Source organism: Pseudophryne corroboree, chromosome 3, assembly GCF_028390025.1.
Source record: "Pseudophryne corroboree isolate aPseCor3 chromosome 3, aPseCor3.hap2, whole genome shotgun sequence".
NCBI lineage: Eukaryota > Metazoa > Chordata > Amphibia > Anura > Myobatrachidae > Pseudophryne > Pseudophryne corroboree.
The window spans coordinates 115,173,939-115,179,938 of NC_086446.1; the positions used below are offsets into that span (position 1 = coordinate 115,173,939).

Consider the following 6,000-nt stretch of genomic DNA (forward strand, 5'->3'; position numbering starts at 1 on the left):
TGGCAGTATAAAAATATCTACAGCACCTTGTATTCCCAGGTGGTCTCCCATCCAAGTACTAACCAGGCCCAACACTGCTTAGCTTCCAAGATCAGATGAGATTGGGCGTACCCAGTGTGGTGTGGCTGTAGATGAGCTTTGCGGTTTCTGTTAGAACTTTTCTACTTCTAACTACTGGTTCATAAATGAATACGTTTGAAAATGGAATGCATCAACAGAACGGTGTTGGCAGTATAAAAATATCTACAGCACCTTGTATTCCCAGGTGGTCTCCCATCCAAGTACTAACCAGGGCAACACTGCTTAGCTTCCAAGATCAGATGAGATTGGGCGTATCCAGTGTGGTGTGGCTGTAGATGAGCTTTGTGGTTTCTGTTAGAACTTTTCTACTTCTAACTACTGGTTCATAAATGACACGTTTGAAAATGGAATGCATCAACAGAACGGTGTTGGCAGTATAAAAACATCTACAGCACCTTGTATTCCCAGGTGGTCTCCCATCCAAGTACTAACCAGGCCCAACACTGCTTAGCTTCCAAGATCAGATGAGATTGGGCGTATCCAGTGTGGTGTTGCTGTAGATGAACTTTCTGGTTTCTGTTAGAACTTTTCTACTTCTAACTACTGGTTCATAAATGAATACGTTTTAAAATGGAATGCATCAACAGAACGGTGTTGGCAGTATAAAAATATCTACAGCACCTTGTATTCCGAGGTGGTCTCCCATCCAAGTACTAACCAGGCCCAACACTGCTTAGCTTCCAAGATCAGATGAGATTGGGCGTATCCAGTGTGGTGTGGCTGTAGATGAGCTTTATGGTTTCTGTTAGAACTTTTCTACTTCTAACTACTGTTTCATAAATGAATACGTTTGAAAATGGAATGCATCAACAGAACGGTGTTGGTAGTATAAAAATATCTACAGCACCTTGTATTCCCAGGTGGTATCCCATCCAAGTACTAACCAGGCCCAACACTGCTTAGCTTCCAAGATCAGATGAGATTGGGCGTATCCAGTGTGGTGTGGCTGTAGATGAGCTTTGTGGTTTCTGTTAGAACTTTTCTACTTCTAACTACTGGTTCATAAATGAATACGTTTTAAAATGGAATGCATCAACAGAATGGTGTTGGCAGTATAAAAATATCTACAGCACCTTGTATTCCGAGGTGGTCTCCCATCCAAGTACTAACCAGGCCCAACACTGCTTAGCTTCCAGGATCAGATGAGATTGGGCATATCCAGTGTGGTGTGGCTGTAGATGAGCTTTGTGGTTTCTGTTAGAACTTTTCTACTTCTAACTACTGGTTCATAAATGAATACGTTTTAAAATGGAATGCATCAACAGAACGGTGTTGGCAGTATAAAAATATCTACAGCACCTTGTATTCCCAGGTGGTCTCCCATCCAAGTACTAACCAGGCCCAACACTGCTTAGCTTCCAAGATCAGATGAGATTGGGCGTACCCAGTGTGGTGTGGCTGTAGATGAGCTTTGTGGTTTCTGTTAGAACTTTTCTACTTCTAACTACTGGTTCATAAATGAATACGTTTGAAAATGGAATGCATCAACAGAACGGTGTTGGCAGTATAAAAATATCTACAGCACCTTGTATTCCCAGGTGGTCTCCCATCCAAGTACTAACCAGGCCCAACACTGCTTAGCTTCCAAGATCAGATGAGATTGGGCGTACCCAGTGTGGTGTGGCTGTAGATGAGCTTTGAGGTTTCTGTTAGAACTTTTCTACTTCTAACTACTGGTTCATAAATGAATACGTTTGAAAATGGAATGCATCAACAGAACGGTGTTGGCAGTATAAAAATATCTACAGCACCTTGTATTCCCAGGTGGTCTCCCATCCAAGTACTAAGCAGGCCCAACACTGCTAAGCTTCCAAGATCAGATGAGATTGGACGTATCCAGTGTGGTGTGGCTGTAGATGAACTTTTTGGTTTCTGTTAGAACTTTTCTACTTCTAACTACTGGTTCATAAATGAATACGTTTTAAAATGGAATGCATCAACAGAACGGTGTTGGCAGTATAAAATTATCTATAGCACCTTGTATTCCCAGGTGGTCTCCCATCCAAGTACTAACCAGGCCCAACACTGCTTAGCTTTCAAGATCAGATGAGATTGGGCGTATCCAGTGTGGTGTGGCTGTAGAAGAGTTTTGTGGTTTCTGTTAGAACTTTTCTACTTCTAACTACTGGTTCATAAATGAATACGTTTGAAAATGGAATGCATCAACAGAACGGTGTTGGCAGTATAAAAATATCTACAGCACCTTGTATTCCCAGGTGGTCTCCCATCCAAGTACTAACCAGGCCAACACTGCTTAGCTTCCAAGATCAGATGAGATTGGGCGTATCCAGTGTGGTGTGGCTGTAGATGAGCTTTGTGGTTTCTGTTAGAACTTTTCTACTTCTAACTACTGGTTCATAAATGAATACGTTTGAAAATGGAATGCATCAACAGAACGGTGTTGGCAGTATAAAAACATCTACAGCAACTTGTATTCCCAGGTGGTCTCCCATCCAAGTACTAACCAGGCACAACACTGCTTAGCTTCCAAGATCAGATGAGATTGGGCGTATCCAGTGTGGTGTTGCTGTAGATGAACGTTCTGGTTTCTGTTAGAACTTTTCTACTTCTAACTACTGGTTCATAAATGAATACGTTTTAAAATGGAATGCATCAATAGAACGGTGTTGGCAGTATAAAAATATCTACAGCACCTTGTATTCCGAGGTGGTCTCCCATCCAAGTACTAACCAGGCCCAACACTGCTTAGCTTCCAAGATCAGATGAGATTGGGCGTATCCAGTGTGGTGTGGCTGTAGATGAGCTTTATGGCTTCTGTTAGAACTTTTCTACTTCTAACTACTGTTTCATAAATGAATATGTTTGAAAATGGAATGCATCAACAGAACGGTGTTGGTAGTATAAAAATATCTACAGCACCTTGTATTCCCAGGTGGTCTCCCATCCAAGTACTAACCAGGCCCAACACTGCTTAGCTTCCAAGATCAGATGAGATTGGGCGTATCCAGTGTGGTGTGGCTGTAGATGAGCTTTGTGGTTTCTGTTAGAACTTTTCTACTTCTAACTACTGGTTCATAAATGAATACGTTTTAAAATGGAATGCATCAACAGAACGGTGTTGGCAGTATAAAAATATCTACAGCACCTTGTATTCCGAGGTGGTCTCCCATCCAAGTACTAACCAGGCCCAACACTGCTTAGCTTCCAAGATCAGATGAGATTGGGCGTATCCAGTGTGGTGTGGCTGTAGATGAGCTTTGTGGTTTCTGTTAGAACTTTTCTACTTCTAACTACTGGTTCATAAATGAATACGTTTTAAAATGGAATGCATCAACAGAACGGTGTTGGCAGTATAAAAATATCTACAGCACCTTGTATTCCCAGGTGGTCTCCCATCCAAGTACTAACCAGGCCCAACACTGCTTAGCTTCCAAGATCAAATGAGATTGGGCGTATCCAGTGTGGTGTTGCTATAGATGAACTTACTGGTTTCTGTTAGAACTTTTCTACTTCTAACTACTGGTTCATAAATGAATACGTTTTAAAATGGAATGCATCAACAGAACGGTGTTGGCAGTATAAAAATATCAACAGCACCTTGTATTCCCAGGTGGTCTCCCATCCAAGTACTAACCAGGCCCAACACTGCTTAGCTTCCAAGATCAGATGAGATTGGGCGTATCCAGTGTGGTGTTCCTATAGATGAACTTTCTGGTTTCTGTTAGAACTTTTCTACTTCTAACTACTGGTTCATAAATGAATACGTTTTAAAATGGAATGCATCAACAGAACGGTGTTGGCAGTATAAAAATATCTACAGCACCTTGTATTCCGAGGTGGTCTCCCATCCAAGTACTAACCAGGCCCAACACTGCTTAGCTTCCAAGATCAGATGAGATTGTGCGTATCCAGTGTGGTGTGGCTGTAGATGAGCTTTGTGGTTTCTGTTAGAACTTTTCTACTTCTAACTACTGGTTCATAAATGAATACGTTTTAAAATGGAATGCATCAACAGAACGGTGTTGGCAGTATAAAAATATCTACAGCACCTTGTATTCCCAGGTGGTCTCCCATCCAAGTACTAACCAGGCCCAACACTGCTTAGCTTCCAAGATCAGATGAGATTGGGCGTATCCAGTGTGGTGTGGCTGTAGATGAGCTTTATGGTTTCTGTTAGAACTTTTCTACTTCTAACTACTGTTTCATAAATGAACACGTTTGAAAATGGAATGCCTCAACAGAACGGTGTTGGTAGTATAAAAATATCTACAGCACCTTGTATTCCCAGGTGGTCTCCCATCCAAGTACTAACCAGGCCCAACACTGCTTAGCTTCCAAGTTCAGATGAGATTGGGCGTATCCAGTCTGGTGTGGCTGTAGATGAGCTTTGTGGTTTCTGTTAGAACTTTTCTACTTCTAACTACTGGTTCATAAATGAATACGTTTGAAAATGGAATGCATCAACAGAACGGTGTTGGCAGTATAAAAATATCTACAGCACCTTGTATTCCCAGGTGGCCTCCCATCCAAGTACTTACCAGACCCAACACTGCTTAGCTTCCAAGATCAGATGAGATTGGGCGTATCCAGTGTGGTGTGGCTGTAAATGAGCTTTGAGGTTTCTGTTAGAACTTTTCTACTTCTAACTACTGGTTCATAAATGAATACGTTTGAAAATGGAATGCATCAACAGAACGGTGTTGGCAGTATAAAAATATCTACAGCACCTTGTATTCCCAGGTGGTCTCCCATCCAAGTACTAACCAGGCCCAACACTGCTAAGCTTCCAAGATCAGATGAGATTGGACGTATCCAGTGTGGTGTGGCTGTAGATGAACTTTTTGGTTTCTGTTAGAACTTTTCTACTTTTAACTACTGGTTCATAAATGAATACGTTTTAAAATGGAATGCATCAACAGAACGGTGTTGGCAGTATAAAATTATCTACAGCACCTTGTATTCCGAGGTGGTCTCCCATCCAAGTACTAACCAGGCCCAACACTGCTTAGCTTCCAAGATCAGATGAGATTGGGCGTATCCAGTGTGGTGTGGCTGTAGATGAGCTTTGTGGTTTCTGTTAGAACTTTTCTACTTCTAACTACTGGTTCATAAATGAATACGTTTGAAAATGGAATGCATCAACAGAACGGTGTTGGCAGTATAAAAATATCTACAGCACCTTGTATTCCCAGGTGGTCTCCCATCCAAGTACTAACCAGGCCCAACACTGCTTAGCTTCCAAGATCAGATGAGATTGGGCGTACCCAGTGTGGTGTGGCTGTAGATGAGCTTTGTGGTTTCTGTTAGAACTTTTCTACTTCTAACTACTGGTTCATAAATGAATACGTTTTAAAATGGAATGCATCAACAGAACGGTGTTGGCAGTATAAAAATATCTACAGCACCTTGTATTCCGAGGTGGTCTCCCATCCAAGTACTAACCAGGCCCAACACTGCTTAGCTTCCAAGATCAGATGAGATTGTGCGTATCCAGTGTGGTGTGGCTGTAGATGAGCTTTGTGGTTTCTGTTAGAACTTTTCTACTTCTAACTACTGGTTCATAAATGAATATGTTTTAAAATGGAATGCATCAACAGAACGGTGTTGGCAGTATAAAAATATCTACAGCACCTTGTATTCCCAGGTGGTCTCCCATCCAAGTACTAACCAGGCCCAACACTGCTTAGCTTCCAAGATCAGATGAGATTGGGCGTATCCAGTGTGGTGTTGCTATAGATGAACTTTCTGGTTTCTGTTAGAACTTTTCTACTTCTAACTACTGGTTCATAAATGAATACGTTTTAAAATGGAATGCATCAACAGAACGGTGTTGGCAGTATAAAAATATCTACAGCACCTTGTATTCCGAGGTGGTCTCCCATCCAAGTACTAACCAGGCCCAACACTGCTTAGCTTCCAAGATCAGATGAGATTGGGCGTATCCAGTGTGGTGTGGCT

The 6,000-nt window shown here is 41.8% G+C and overlaps 21 non-coding genes and 6 pseudogenes across 21 annotated transcripts in view; all 27 read right to left on the reverse strand.

Moving 5' to 3' along the window:
• Positions 1-14: 14 nt before the first annotated feature.
• Positions 15-133, reverse strand: LOC135059480 (5S ribosomal RNA). Its single transcript, XR_010245881.1, has one exon. It is a non-coding gene; the product is annotated as a 5S ribosomal RNA (ribosomal RNA).
• Positions 134-240: 107 nt separating this feature from the next.
• LOC134888140 (5S ribosomal RNA) lies at positions 241-358 on the reverse strand (annotated as a pseudogene).
• Positions 359-464: 106 nt separating this feature from the next.
• On the reverse strand, positions 465-583 carry LOC135061515 (5S ribosomal RNA). Its single transcript, XR_010247891.1, has one exon. It is a non-coding gene; the product is annotated as a 5S ribosomal RNA (ribosomal RNA).
• Positions 584-690: 107 nt separating this feature from the next.
• Positions 691-809, reverse strand: LOC135061972 (5S ribosomal RNA). The gene has a single exon (XR_010248337.1). It is a non-coding gene; the product is annotated as a 5S ribosomal RNA (ribosomal RNA).
• A 107-nt stretch (positions 810-916) lies between these two features.
• LOC135059254 (5S ribosomal RNA) lies at positions 917-1,035 on the reverse strand. Its single transcript, XR_010245665.1, has one exon. It is a non-coding gene; the product is annotated as a 5S ribosomal RNA (ribosomal RNA).
• Positions 1,036-1,142: 107 nt separating this feature from the next.
• On the reverse strand, positions 1,143-1,261 carry LOC134888890 (5S ribosomal RNA; annotated as a pseudogene).
• Positions 1,262-1,368: 107 nt separating this feature from the next.
• LOC135059481 (5S ribosomal RNA) lies at positions 1,369-1,487 on the reverse strand. Its single transcript, XR_010245882.1, has one exon. It is a non-coding gene; the product is annotated as a 5S ribosomal RNA (ribosomal RNA).
• A 107-nt stretch (positions 1,488-1,594) lies between these two features.
• LOC135059482 (5S ribosomal RNA) lies at positions 1,595-1,713 on the reverse strand. Its single transcript, XR_010245883.1, has one exon. It is a non-coding gene; the product is annotated as a 5S ribosomal RNA (ribosomal RNA).
• Positions 1,714-1,820: 107 nt separating this feature from the next.
• Positions 1,821-1,939, reverse strand: LOC134889841 (5S ribosomal RNA; annotated as a pseudogene).
• A 107-nt stretch (positions 1,940-2,046) lies between these two features.
• LOC134887074 (5S ribosomal RNA) lies at positions 2,047-2,165 on the reverse strand (annotated as a pseudogene).
• A 107-nt stretch (positions 2,166-2,272) lies between these two features.
• On the reverse strand, positions 2,273-2,390 carry LOC135063156 (5S ribosomal RNA). Its single transcript, XR_010249493.1, has one exon. It is a non-coding gene; the product is annotated as a 5S ribosomal RNA (ribosomal RNA).
• Positions 2,391-2,497: 107 nt separating this feature from the next.
• Positions 2,498-2,616, reverse strand: LOC134890673 (5S ribosomal RNA; annotated as a pseudogene).
• A 107-nt stretch (positions 2,617-2,723) lies between these two features.
• On the reverse strand, positions 2,724-2,842 carry LOC135061973 (5S ribosomal RNA). The gene has a single exon (XR_010248338.1). It is a non-coding gene; the product is annotated as a 5S ribosomal RNA (ribosomal RNA).
• A 107-nt stretch (positions 2,843-2,949) lies between these two features.
• On the reverse strand, positions 2,950-3,068 carry LOC134893373 (5S ribosomal RNA). Its single transcript, XR_010171667.1, has one exon. It is a non-coding gene; the product is annotated as a 5S ribosomal RNA (ribosomal RNA).
• A 107-nt stretch (positions 3,069-3,175) lies between these two features.
• On the reverse strand, positions 3,176-3,294 carry LOC135061975 (5S ribosomal RNA). The gene has a single exon (XR_010248340.1). It is a non-coding gene; the product is annotated as a 5S ribosomal RNA (ribosomal RNA).
• A 107-nt stretch (positions 3,295-3,401) lies between these two features.
• Positions 3,402-3,520, reverse strand: LOC135065952 (5S ribosomal RNA). The gene has a single exon (XR_010252216.1). It is a non-coding gene; the product is annotated as a 5S ribosomal RNA (ribosomal RNA).
• A 107-nt stretch (positions 3,521-3,627) lies between these two features.
• LOC134889652 (5S ribosomal RNA) lies at positions 3,628-3,746 on the reverse strand (annotated as a pseudogene).
• Positions 3,747-3,853: 107 nt separating this feature from the next.
• LOC134884281 (5S ribosomal RNA) lies at positions 3,854-3,972 on the reverse strand. Its single transcript, XR_010168433.1, has one exon. It is a non-coding gene; the product is annotated as a 5S ribosomal RNA (ribosomal RNA).
• A 107-nt stretch (positions 3,973-4,079) lies between these two features.
• On the reverse strand, positions 4,080-4,198 carry LOC134893384 (5S ribosomal RNA). The gene has a single exon (XR_010171668.1). It is a non-coding gene; the product is annotated as a 5S ribosomal RNA (ribosomal RNA).
• Positions 4,199-4,305: 107 nt separating this feature from the next.
• Positions 4,306-4,424, reverse strand: LOC135062958 (5S ribosomal RNA). Its single transcript, XR_010249299.1, has one exon. It is a non-coding gene; the product is annotated as a 5S ribosomal RNA (ribosomal RNA).
• A 107-nt stretch (positions 4,425-4,531) lies between these two features.
• LOC134886485 (5S ribosomal RNA) lies at positions 4,532-4,650 on the reverse strand. The gene has a single exon (XR_010170566.1). It is a non-coding gene; the product is annotated as a 5S ribosomal RNA (ribosomal RNA).
• A 107-nt stretch (positions 4,651-4,757) lies between these two features.
• On the reverse strand, positions 4,758-4,876 carry LOC134885764 (5S ribosomal RNA). Its single transcript, XR_010169870.1, has one exon. It is a non-coding gene; the product is annotated as a 5S ribosomal RNA (ribosomal RNA).
• A 107-nt stretch (positions 4,877-4,983) lies between these two features.
• LOC135061976 (5S ribosomal RNA) lies at positions 4,984-5,102 on the reverse strand. The gene has a single exon (XR_010248341.1). It is a non-coding gene; the product is annotated as a 5S ribosomal RNA (ribosomal RNA).
• A 107-nt stretch (positions 5,103-5,209) lies between these two features.
• On the reverse strand, positions 5,210-5,328 carry LOC135059483 (5S ribosomal RNA). Its single transcript, XR_010245884.1, has one exon. It is a non-coding gene; the product is annotated as a 5S ribosomal RNA (ribosomal RNA).
• A 107-nt stretch (positions 5,329-5,435) lies between these two features.
• Positions 5,436-5,554, reverse strand: LOC134884282 (5S ribosomal RNA). Its single transcript, XR_010168434.1, has one exon. It is a non-coding gene; the product is annotated as a 5S ribosomal RNA (ribosomal RNA).
• Positions 5,555-5,661: 107 nt separating this feature from the next.
• On the reverse strand, positions 5,662-5,780 carry LOC135063228 (5S ribosomal RNA). The gene has a single exon (XR_010249563.1). It is a non-coding gene; the product is annotated as a 5S ribosomal RNA (ribosomal RNA).
• A 107-nt stretch (positions 5,781-5,887) lies between these two features.
• Positions 5,888-6,000, reverse strand: part of LOC135061977 (5S ribosomal RNA) — a 119-nt gene continuing 6 nt past the window's right edge. The window contains exon 1 of the ribosomal RNA XR_010248342.1: positions 5,888-6,000. This exon is cut by the window's right edge and continues 6 nt beyond it. This is a non-coding gene — a ribosomal RNA (5S ribosomal RNA).